Here is a 9,440-nt window from a genome sequence, read left to right as displayed (position 1 = left end):
CTGACCGAGGTGCAGTCTGGGACATGAAGTCCAACTCAAACAAAACTACAACACAAAAAACATAAAACACAAACCGAAAGAGGGCGTTTATCGCCCTCTAGGGGTTAACCATTACACTTATAAGATATTTTAATCTGTTTTAAGTTCATGGTTTATCATTAATGATGTGTAAAACCCCGTGCGGCCTTCATGAACATTCTTTCTAGAACGTTCGATCCGCACGTGTCGTTCACATGGAAATGAACGACACGATGCCTGAATGAGAATACCTTAATTAACAAGCATGTAACCTATTTTGTGTTTTTTATTTAATGTATGCTTATTTTGGGGGCTTAAATTTATGCAATTCATGCAGTGAAAGTGTAAGTTCTGTTTGTTTTCGTGTGAAAAGAGGGCTCGGCTGTTGAAACACTACAGATTAAAACATGGAAGCTACACCAGAAGTACTCCAATTCCATGTCTCTACACAGATTGTCTGTGCTCATTTAAATCATTTAATGCACTAAGGGTGCATTTAACAAAAAATAATTCATATCAGGCACATGGCAGCCAATCCAGTCCATGTGATAACATCCTTTTGATATTTCACTGCCCACTTTGCAGTTTTGAGGAGCCCTGCACAGAGTCTATTTTTTTTTCTCATTTGCGGCAGCATCTCAAAAATCATGAAACTGTGCAGTGTCCATACAACAACTGCAATTTTAAGAGCAATGTCTACTCTACATTTAATTCCCATAAATGTAGAGAGCATGGAGCATTTGATCAGAGGCAGTTGAAGTCTGACATTCTTTTGTATGTTGCTACACACAGTGTAGATAATGTGCAAGAACAACAGCCTCTGACCACTGATCCTGTAGATGAACATATGGAGGAAAATGATATAGAGGATGAAAACTTTGATGAATTGTATCATCAGTTGGAGCATAATTTAGCCCCACTCTTTCTCAAAATGCGGGCGATTTTGCATGTTTCAGATTTGGCTGCGCAGGAAATAATTCAACATATAAATCAAATTTTACTTCTTTCAGAGCCCCTTGTCTACCATTCTGTTCAGCAAATTCTCCTTGAACATAGACTGAATGACTGTGATTCATTAGTGAGAAAAATAGTGAATGCAGTAAAAGACAGTAACCCAATTTTGACGATGACCAGAGATGGTAAGCCTCTTTCCACAATTAGCAGAAGAGCATCATATTTTCAGAGTGAATTTCTGATCGTCATGCCAGTTGAATACAAGCTTGATTCACAGTCAGTCTCTTATGTGCCAGTTCTACAAATGTTGCAGAAAATGTTAAACCGGGCTGACATTCTAAATAGGGTTCTTTGCAATGATCGATCAGTTAATGAATTTAAGACTTACAGAGATGGCACTCACTATCAAGAAAATAACTTTTTCAACACTGAGACCTTCAGAATTGTCCTGGGTCTTTATGTTGATGAATTTGAGCTGGCCAATCCCCTTGGCACTTCTCGAAAAAAACACAAAATGTTTGCTCTCTATTGGGTTCTAGCCAATCTTCCCGCAAAAGATCGTTCATCACTTCAGTCAATTCAGCTAGCAATTTTATGCAGAGCTAATGCGGTTAAACAGCATGGTTACACAGAAATATTGCGCCCAGTTGTTCGGGACCTTGAAACTCTTGAAAAGCATGGTGTATACATTGAACAGTTAGGAGACTGTGTAAAAGGAAGTGTGCTTTTTGTTTCATCTGATAATCTTGGTGCACATTCTTTCGCAGGACTACAGGAGAGTTTCAATGTTGAGCACCCATGTCGGTTCTGCTTAGCAAAGAAGAGTGTAATCCAGGAGAAGGAGGTCTGTTCTGGAGCATTTGAACTGAGAACCAAGCAGGAGCATGACAGGCAAGTGGCTGAAGTGTTACACAATGAGAATTTGGTAAAGAAGTATGGTGTGAAAGGGGGCTGTGTATTAAGTGAAAGGTTAGAACATTTTCACACAGTTGGTGGTTTTCCACCTGACATAATGCATGACCTTATGGAGGGTGTCATCCCTATTGAAATGTCCTTGTGCATTAATGATTTGGTTTGCTCTTGTTTGCACATTTGCACGTGCACTTTATGTTGTCTATAAAAATGTTACTTAGCTAGTTAGTTATTGTTAATTTATGTTGTAATTTATGTTAGGTCTCTCTGTCCTGTCTCTGCTAGCCAGTTAACTAAGCCTCTTGGTTAGCTAGTTTAGTGTCTCTGTTAATTTATGTTGTAAATTTATGTTGCATGTAGCACCTTGGTCCTGGAGGAACGTTGTTTCGTTTCACTGTGTACTAACTGTATATGGTTGTAATGACAATAAAGCCTACTTGAACTTGAACTTGAACTTGGTCTCAAGGAAATTAATCTCTCTTGAATCCCTGAATCAAGCTATCAAGCAGTTTCCTTACAAATTCTCAGACAAAGTTGATCAGCCTCAGATCATCCCAGGCACATTTGCCTCCAAAAGTACTATTGGGGGTAATGCCCATGAGAATTGGGCACTTGTTAGACTTCTGCCCCTCATGGTGGGCCTTGATATCCCTGAAAATGATAAAACATGGGAAATTGTTTTGCTTTTGAAAGATATTTTAGAAATGACATTGGCATTCAAGTTCACTGAGGATTCTCTTGATTTTCTTGATGCAAAGATTGCAGAACACAGACATTTACTTTTAACAGTCTTTCCTCATTTCACATTGCGCCCCAAACACCACTACATTGAGCACTATCCACAATTTATAAGAATGTATGGACCACTAAGAGATATGTGGACAATGCGGTTTGAGGGAAAACACAAATTTTTCAAGCAGGTAATCCATGACACCAAAAAATTCAAAAATGTTCCACAAACTTTAGCAGTTCGCCAACAAAGGCTGCTGGCTTACTACATTGACTCCCCCTCCTTTCTCAAGCCATCCATGGAGACAGAAAAGGTGACTGGTACTTTGATTTCAACTTTCCCTGAGAACATTCAGGAATTCCTGAGAAAAACATATGCAGTTCAGAACACTGTCCTCACAGCATCATCTGTGAGCATTAATGGTATCAAGTATAATCCAGATATGGTTTTATCTGTTGGTACTTGTTCAGGTCTGCCTGCTTTCAGGCAGATTTTCAAAATTCTTGTCATCACCAGTGATGTTCTGTTTGTGTGTAAAGATCTGACATGTTGGTACATTGAGCACCTCCGTTCTTTTGAACTTTGCAGTCATGTGCTATCACTGTCAATTACCAAACTTTCTGATCTGAATGACCCATTTCCTTTGTCAGCCTATAAACTTCGGGGCAGGACCTATGCTACACTCAAACATTATATCATATGCTGAATAAATGATAGTTTAGGTTTTTAAGGGAATTTACAAACCTAGTTATTTACTCTCATTCAGGATTGGAAATGACTAAATACTACATTAGGGAGAAAAGTCGTGGAAAACAGACATTGCTTCTCAAGCTTCAGGAGAACACAAAAGCATTATATAATTTCATTCAACTACAATTGTTTGAATTGTTCTCAATGGGTTTCTTGAGAAACAAACTGAAATGTAATTCTTTTTTTTAATTGTCACATCCTGCATGCTTCAAATGGAACAGCATTAAAATTCTATTGTGTGAAGGGTTGTTCCAGTGAAATGGATTATATATGGAAGTTGATTTCTCAACAAACCCATTTATTTGCCTTAAATACTCGAACTGTATGGTTCAACAAGTCACATGAAATTATTAATGATTCTGTGTACTTTTTAAAGTACATTTAAACAAGGATTAATTTAGAGTGATGTAATTTATACAATTTTTTTTGTTCTGTTAAAGCTATCACTTTAATTTACGAAAACTAACTCGATTCTTTAACCTTTGTAGAGAGAACAAATATGGAGACAAGGACTGTACTCCGAGTTATAGTTTGTGAAAACAACATCAGAAAAATAGTCCTTCCTGTGAAACCACAGACAGTTGACTCCCTGATGGAGCAACTTGAAGAAAAGCTGGGACTTCGGTATAAGTTCACACTTCAGTATGAAGATCCAGACTTCAACAATTCTCTTGTGAATCTTACCGACATTGCTGACTTGCCAGATAAGCCCACACTGAAGATTGTCTCCTTTGTGACAACACCAACCCCTAGCACAGCTGACACTGAAGTCTTGTCTGTGGCTTCTGATGATCATTCACCTCATTGTCTACGGACTGCATGGCCAGAAACTTTTGAGATCCCTACTTTTCCTTTTGACGTTGAATACAGATTACGTCAGGGAAATCTACAGTACATGCGAGATCAAACATATCTACAAGTGTCAGGAGAGCTTAAGCATGAGATTCTTGAAAAACTCTCAGAGACGATATACAGTTACAAAGCTTACCCAGATAAGGAAGATTTTGAGGCTGTTGCTGCTGCTTTGATAAAAAAACATCCCTGCCTTACCCAGCCTGGCTCATCTAAGGGGTGGAATGGGTGGTATGATAGCCTCAGATGGAAAATAGGTAACTACCGCTCTAAACTGCGTCGAGCTGGATGTTTGGAGGTATCCATAAATGGTGGGAAAAGAAGAGGACAGCAGCCTCAGAGAAACATCAAAAGACCCAAGAGGTTTGAAATCAATTTTCTACCCAGTGGTTTTCTACCCCAGTGGTGAAGATGAAACCAGCATGGAGTCCAAAAGAAAGGAGATGGTGGAAGACATGAAGAAACGTCATGTTAATTCAGCACTGATAGCCCAGAACATGAATTCTACATTTGCCTTGCGTAGAAAAGAACTGATAGAAAAGGAGCCTGCAGTGAAGAATACAGTGGAAAGGTGGCCAGCCCTTTTCACACAGAATCAGGTGAGTAAATATTCTTGTCTGCATTGGTTTTATGATAATTAAAGAAATAGTTCACCCAGAAATTTTAATTCATTTACTCAGTTAGTTCCTGTATAAATGTCTTTGTTTTGCTGAACACAAAAGAAGATATTTGTAAGAATGTCAGTAACCAAACAGATCTCATCCCCTATTTACGTCCTACTATGGTAGTAAATGGAGGATGAGATCTGTTTTGTTACTGGCAAACATCATCTTTTGTGTTCAGCAGAGCTAAGACATTTATACACTTTTGGAACTACCTGAGGGCAAGTAAATTATAATTTTTGGATAAATTATCTCTTTGACCACTTTTTTTAAATTTATATTTAATTCATACTTGCACATATCGGTGAAAAGTGATTGCTTAATGTCAGTTTGTCACAAACATTTTTTTTTTAGATTCTTACAGAGTTTAGTCGCATATCTGGCAAAAACTTGGAATCAGAATTCTTTCAAGAACTGGACAAATTTACTCAACGTTTCATCGATATCTTCAGGACTAAAGGTGGAGACATTGGCGGAAAACTTAAAAAGATTCTGCACCAAATTGAAAATGATGTAAGCTTCTTAGACACAGTTTCTTTTGCTGTTGTCCTTTGCTCTGTTTTGTGTTAGTGTCATGAGCTCTATTAAGTAGTAATTTTTTATCATAACTTTGCAGAATTCCAACATCAACGCGAGACGAACCGCTGTTCTTCATGGACTACCATTCCTTCTCGGGGAGGACCCCACAGATTTTTACAAGACCTGTTTTGTAAGTTGTTTTGTCTGTTATGCGATTCTTATTTAACATTCAACTGTTCTTTAAACAGTTTTGAGATCTGAACAGTCAGGACACTGAAACAAAGAAAGGGGTAGGCAAGGACCGAAAAAAAAAGAGGATTTGGGGTAGAGAAAAGAAAATTAAGATAAATTAAGAAACACAGACAGTAAGAAGACACATTTTATATTACATAAAGAAAGGAAGTGAAAAACAAGAGTAAGAAGGACAACAGACAGGAGGTTGGAAATTTAGACGGGTAGGAAGAATAAAGAACAGATGCAAGGGATAGTAAGTAAAAAAGGTAAGAAAGTACAGTAAAATAAATATGAAATACAGAAAGGAGATTAGATTGAAAGAAGGAAAAAATAGATATTTATATTTATTTGACATTTATAGGTGATTTTTTTTTAAATCAATCAATTCTTCTCCATAGATATGTATTTTGATAATTTTTTGAATATCAAATTATTGGTTTTAGAATAGGTCTTAATTTATATAGCTGACCTTCAGTTTGATTTATTGTCTTTTCATTCAGTGGTTTGAATGTCTGTATTCTTTCCTGCATCCACTGCTGTGTACTGATTGAAAAGGCCTGTATATTTAAACGTATTATGGTATTATTAATTTAGTTGCACATTTTAATGTGTATATCTGCTCTTAAAGATGTATCGTGGCTTACTTTGACCTCATTATTGCTATTTGCCCTGTTTTTAGGATTGTGACGACAATGAAGACCTGTCCGACATTACAATTGGAATTCTGACGGTGATTCCCGAGCAATTCTGCAACCGCAACACTACCCTACTCCCTGCATCTTGATGCCATAACAACAGCTATCATTTTGGAAGGTACCATGGTTGTGGATAACGTGGAAAATCTTCCACAAGCAATGTGTCTGCTCTTTGGACTGATTTATGCTCTAAACTTAGAGTATCCTGCAGCTCTGAAGAGCACATTTGATTTCATTCAGAAAGTGATTTTGTCTCTTGGCCATAAGTCACTCAAACCTAAAATCCAATCACTAAAAAATCGCTTGATGCAGTAATACAGTGGTTAATCAATCGGACTGTAGGTCCTACCGTCGCCGCGCTCGGCGGTACCGTTTGGCTTTGTGCGTTTGCTGGCTTTTACCGTTGAGTGGCGCTATATAACTACAGACTGACGCCTCATGCCTTAGTTCATTCTCTGCTGGATTAATGAGACACGGAGTTTTAGAACTGCACGTAGTAGCGGATAAAATCAAGTAAAACATTGTAGTTAAACAAATTTATAATCACAGAACTAAAATGACGATACAAATGTAGAATTTAAATTAAATTAAATCTTATTAGGATCAAATTTAAACAAAATAAATGTTAACACAGTGAGCCTTTAAATTTTATCACGTGTAATTAGAAAAGACGCGTGTAGGGTTTTGTGTCGTCTTATATCTTGTGTTCTTTAAATTTATAGTAGATTTATTAACTAAAATAAATGACCATAAAAATTATAACATTGTCAGGACGTTCTACTGCGTCAGCTGATGTTGGTCATTCAGCCCCGCTTGTGTTTGTGCGTTATTATAAGAATGAAATGCAGTAGACTGTTATGACCTGTAAACGGGTTCGACCCATGTTGCACGGGCGGCACCATAAAGCACGGACACGAGGCGAGGTCTTACGGGAAAAGGGTAATTTATTTAGGCAAAATGGGGAAGGAAAGTGTTGAAGGAGGGAGAATGGAAAGAATGGGATAAAGGTTGTGCATGTGCAGTTCCGGGGGCTGTGCCACACTGGCATGCGGGCACACAGCTGACGATAAGTGTTGGTGCGAGTGGCAGAACTGAGCACGCGGAGGCAGCGCTCCTGCACGCTCCCTCGTAACGGCGCTTCTCCCGCTGTCGATGGCCGGCGCGAGTTCTCGCTGACGCAAAAACCTAACCACACTTTTCCTCTTCGGCAGCGGGGCTGCGAGGGCGGGCGCGGTGCGGGAGTGAAGATGCCGCGGGAGCTCGCGCAGCTCTTTCTCGCGCTGTCCTCAGCGCGGAGATCAAAGGGCGGAATTCTAGTGCCCTTGTTTAAAGCGCCTGGGCCGCGTCACATCTTCCCACTGACATGCTTCTTTCATATTCTCCATTACATCACGTGCTTCCCAAACCTCAGACAAACCTCCGCGCCTTGCTTTTATAATGCGGAGCAAGCCCGAGATCATATTAACGTTAATTATCGCCAGCCGGCACAAATAGGCGGCTCCCGTCCCTTTGCTGCCTATTCAGGGAGCCTACGGAGTGAGGGAGTAGTTATAGTAGATTTGGGCGTACACCCATCACACGCGCACGCCGTGGCAGATCATCATAATTGTCCTAAACTTGTATTTCATAAGGTTTTCCGAGCGGTGGTACAGCGCAACGGGGGTCATTATTTACTATTAAACATTAAACGAATTTACAAAACTTAATGCGTGCGATTAAGCGCTGATTCTACGTAGGAAAGTAAAGAAGAGGATCCTGATGCTCAACATTCCGGAGACCAAACCCCATTTAAATTAAATTAACAAATATTGCATGTAAATAACAATAGCCCACGTTTAAAACAGCATTTTATTTAGATTATAAAAAAATAATCCTGCATCTGTTTTAGGTGTTCCAGCTGCCACTGTTCTAGAATTTAAATTAAATCAAATCTTATTAGGATCAAATTTAAGCACAATAAATGTTAACACAGTGAGCCTTTTGATTCTATCACTTGTAATTAGAAAAAAAGCGTGTATGGATTTGTGTCATCTTATTTCTTGTGTTCTTTAAATTTATAGTAGATTTATTAACTGAAATAAATTACCATAAAATTAAAACAGTGTTAGGACGTTCTACTGCGTCAGCTGATGTCGGTCATTCCGCCCCGCTTGTGTTTTTGCGTTAATATAAGAATGAAATGCAGTAGACTGTTATAATTTGTAACGGGTTCGACCCATGTTACTCAAACAACTCAGTTCAGGTGTAAGTAAATGTCTGTGCTGTTTGGGGGAGGGACGTGCTAATGATTTGGTCGGCTCTGTGTGTGTGTGAGAGAGAGGGGGGTGTCGCGGTGGTTGATTATTCAGTGAAACAAAGGCTCAGCTGAAAAATGTTAGGCACATCAGTCACTTAACCCCCAATAAAAGGTATTTGAGTGTTATGATAGTTGTAATATAACAGATGCGCACTGAATACTAAACCAGGCACGGAGATTAATGAACCAAGATAGCCCCCATACCCGTTTAAAAAAATAATAAATAAATAAATACCAAATAATATTATTGTGTATAGACTGATTAAAAACAATGCAATTTATGCTATCATAAGGAAAATAACAAGTTCTTCCATTCCAATGATTAAAAATGGTAACAATGTCAACTTTAGAATCTAGAATCCAGGAGATTAAAATTACACAAATTGAAATCACTGAAAGTCTCCAGAAGAGCCTCAGATTCAAGTGGTTTTTAAAGTGTGGAGAGGTCCATTACAGTTTCTCTGAATGTATAGGTGAGAACAGCCGATTCACACCTGGGGAGGGTGAATCATTTGTATTTGAATGTTGTCTGGCATTGTAAAGCACTATAGTGACACTAAAAGAACAACCCAGGATTAATAGGAATTCTTATACTGCATAAACATTATTTAGCACAAAAAAAATTCCTCGCGCTCGGGAAAACTATGCGTGCGGTTGAGCGCTTTTTAGACTATAGGAAATTAAATCGGAGGGTTTTTATTTAGACTATAAAAAAATAACCTGCGTCTATTTTTAGGCGTGCCAGCTGCCACTTTTTAGTTAGAAGTTTTCAATACAAAGCTTATAATGCCCACATGACATGACGGAATAAGGCACGG

The sequence above is a fragment of the Clarias gariepinus genome, chromosome 1, assembly GCF_024256425.1.
Source record: "Clarias gariepinus isolate MV-2021 ecotype Netherlands chromosome 1, CGAR_prim_01v2, whole genome shotgun sequence".
In the NCBI taxonomy this organism is placed as follows: Eukaryota; Metazoa; Chordata; class Actinopteri; order Siluriformes; family Clariidae; genus Clarias; species Clarias gariepinus.
The sequence above is the reverse complement of the archived record's forward strand: the minus strand, read 5'-3'. Positions refer to the sequence as shown.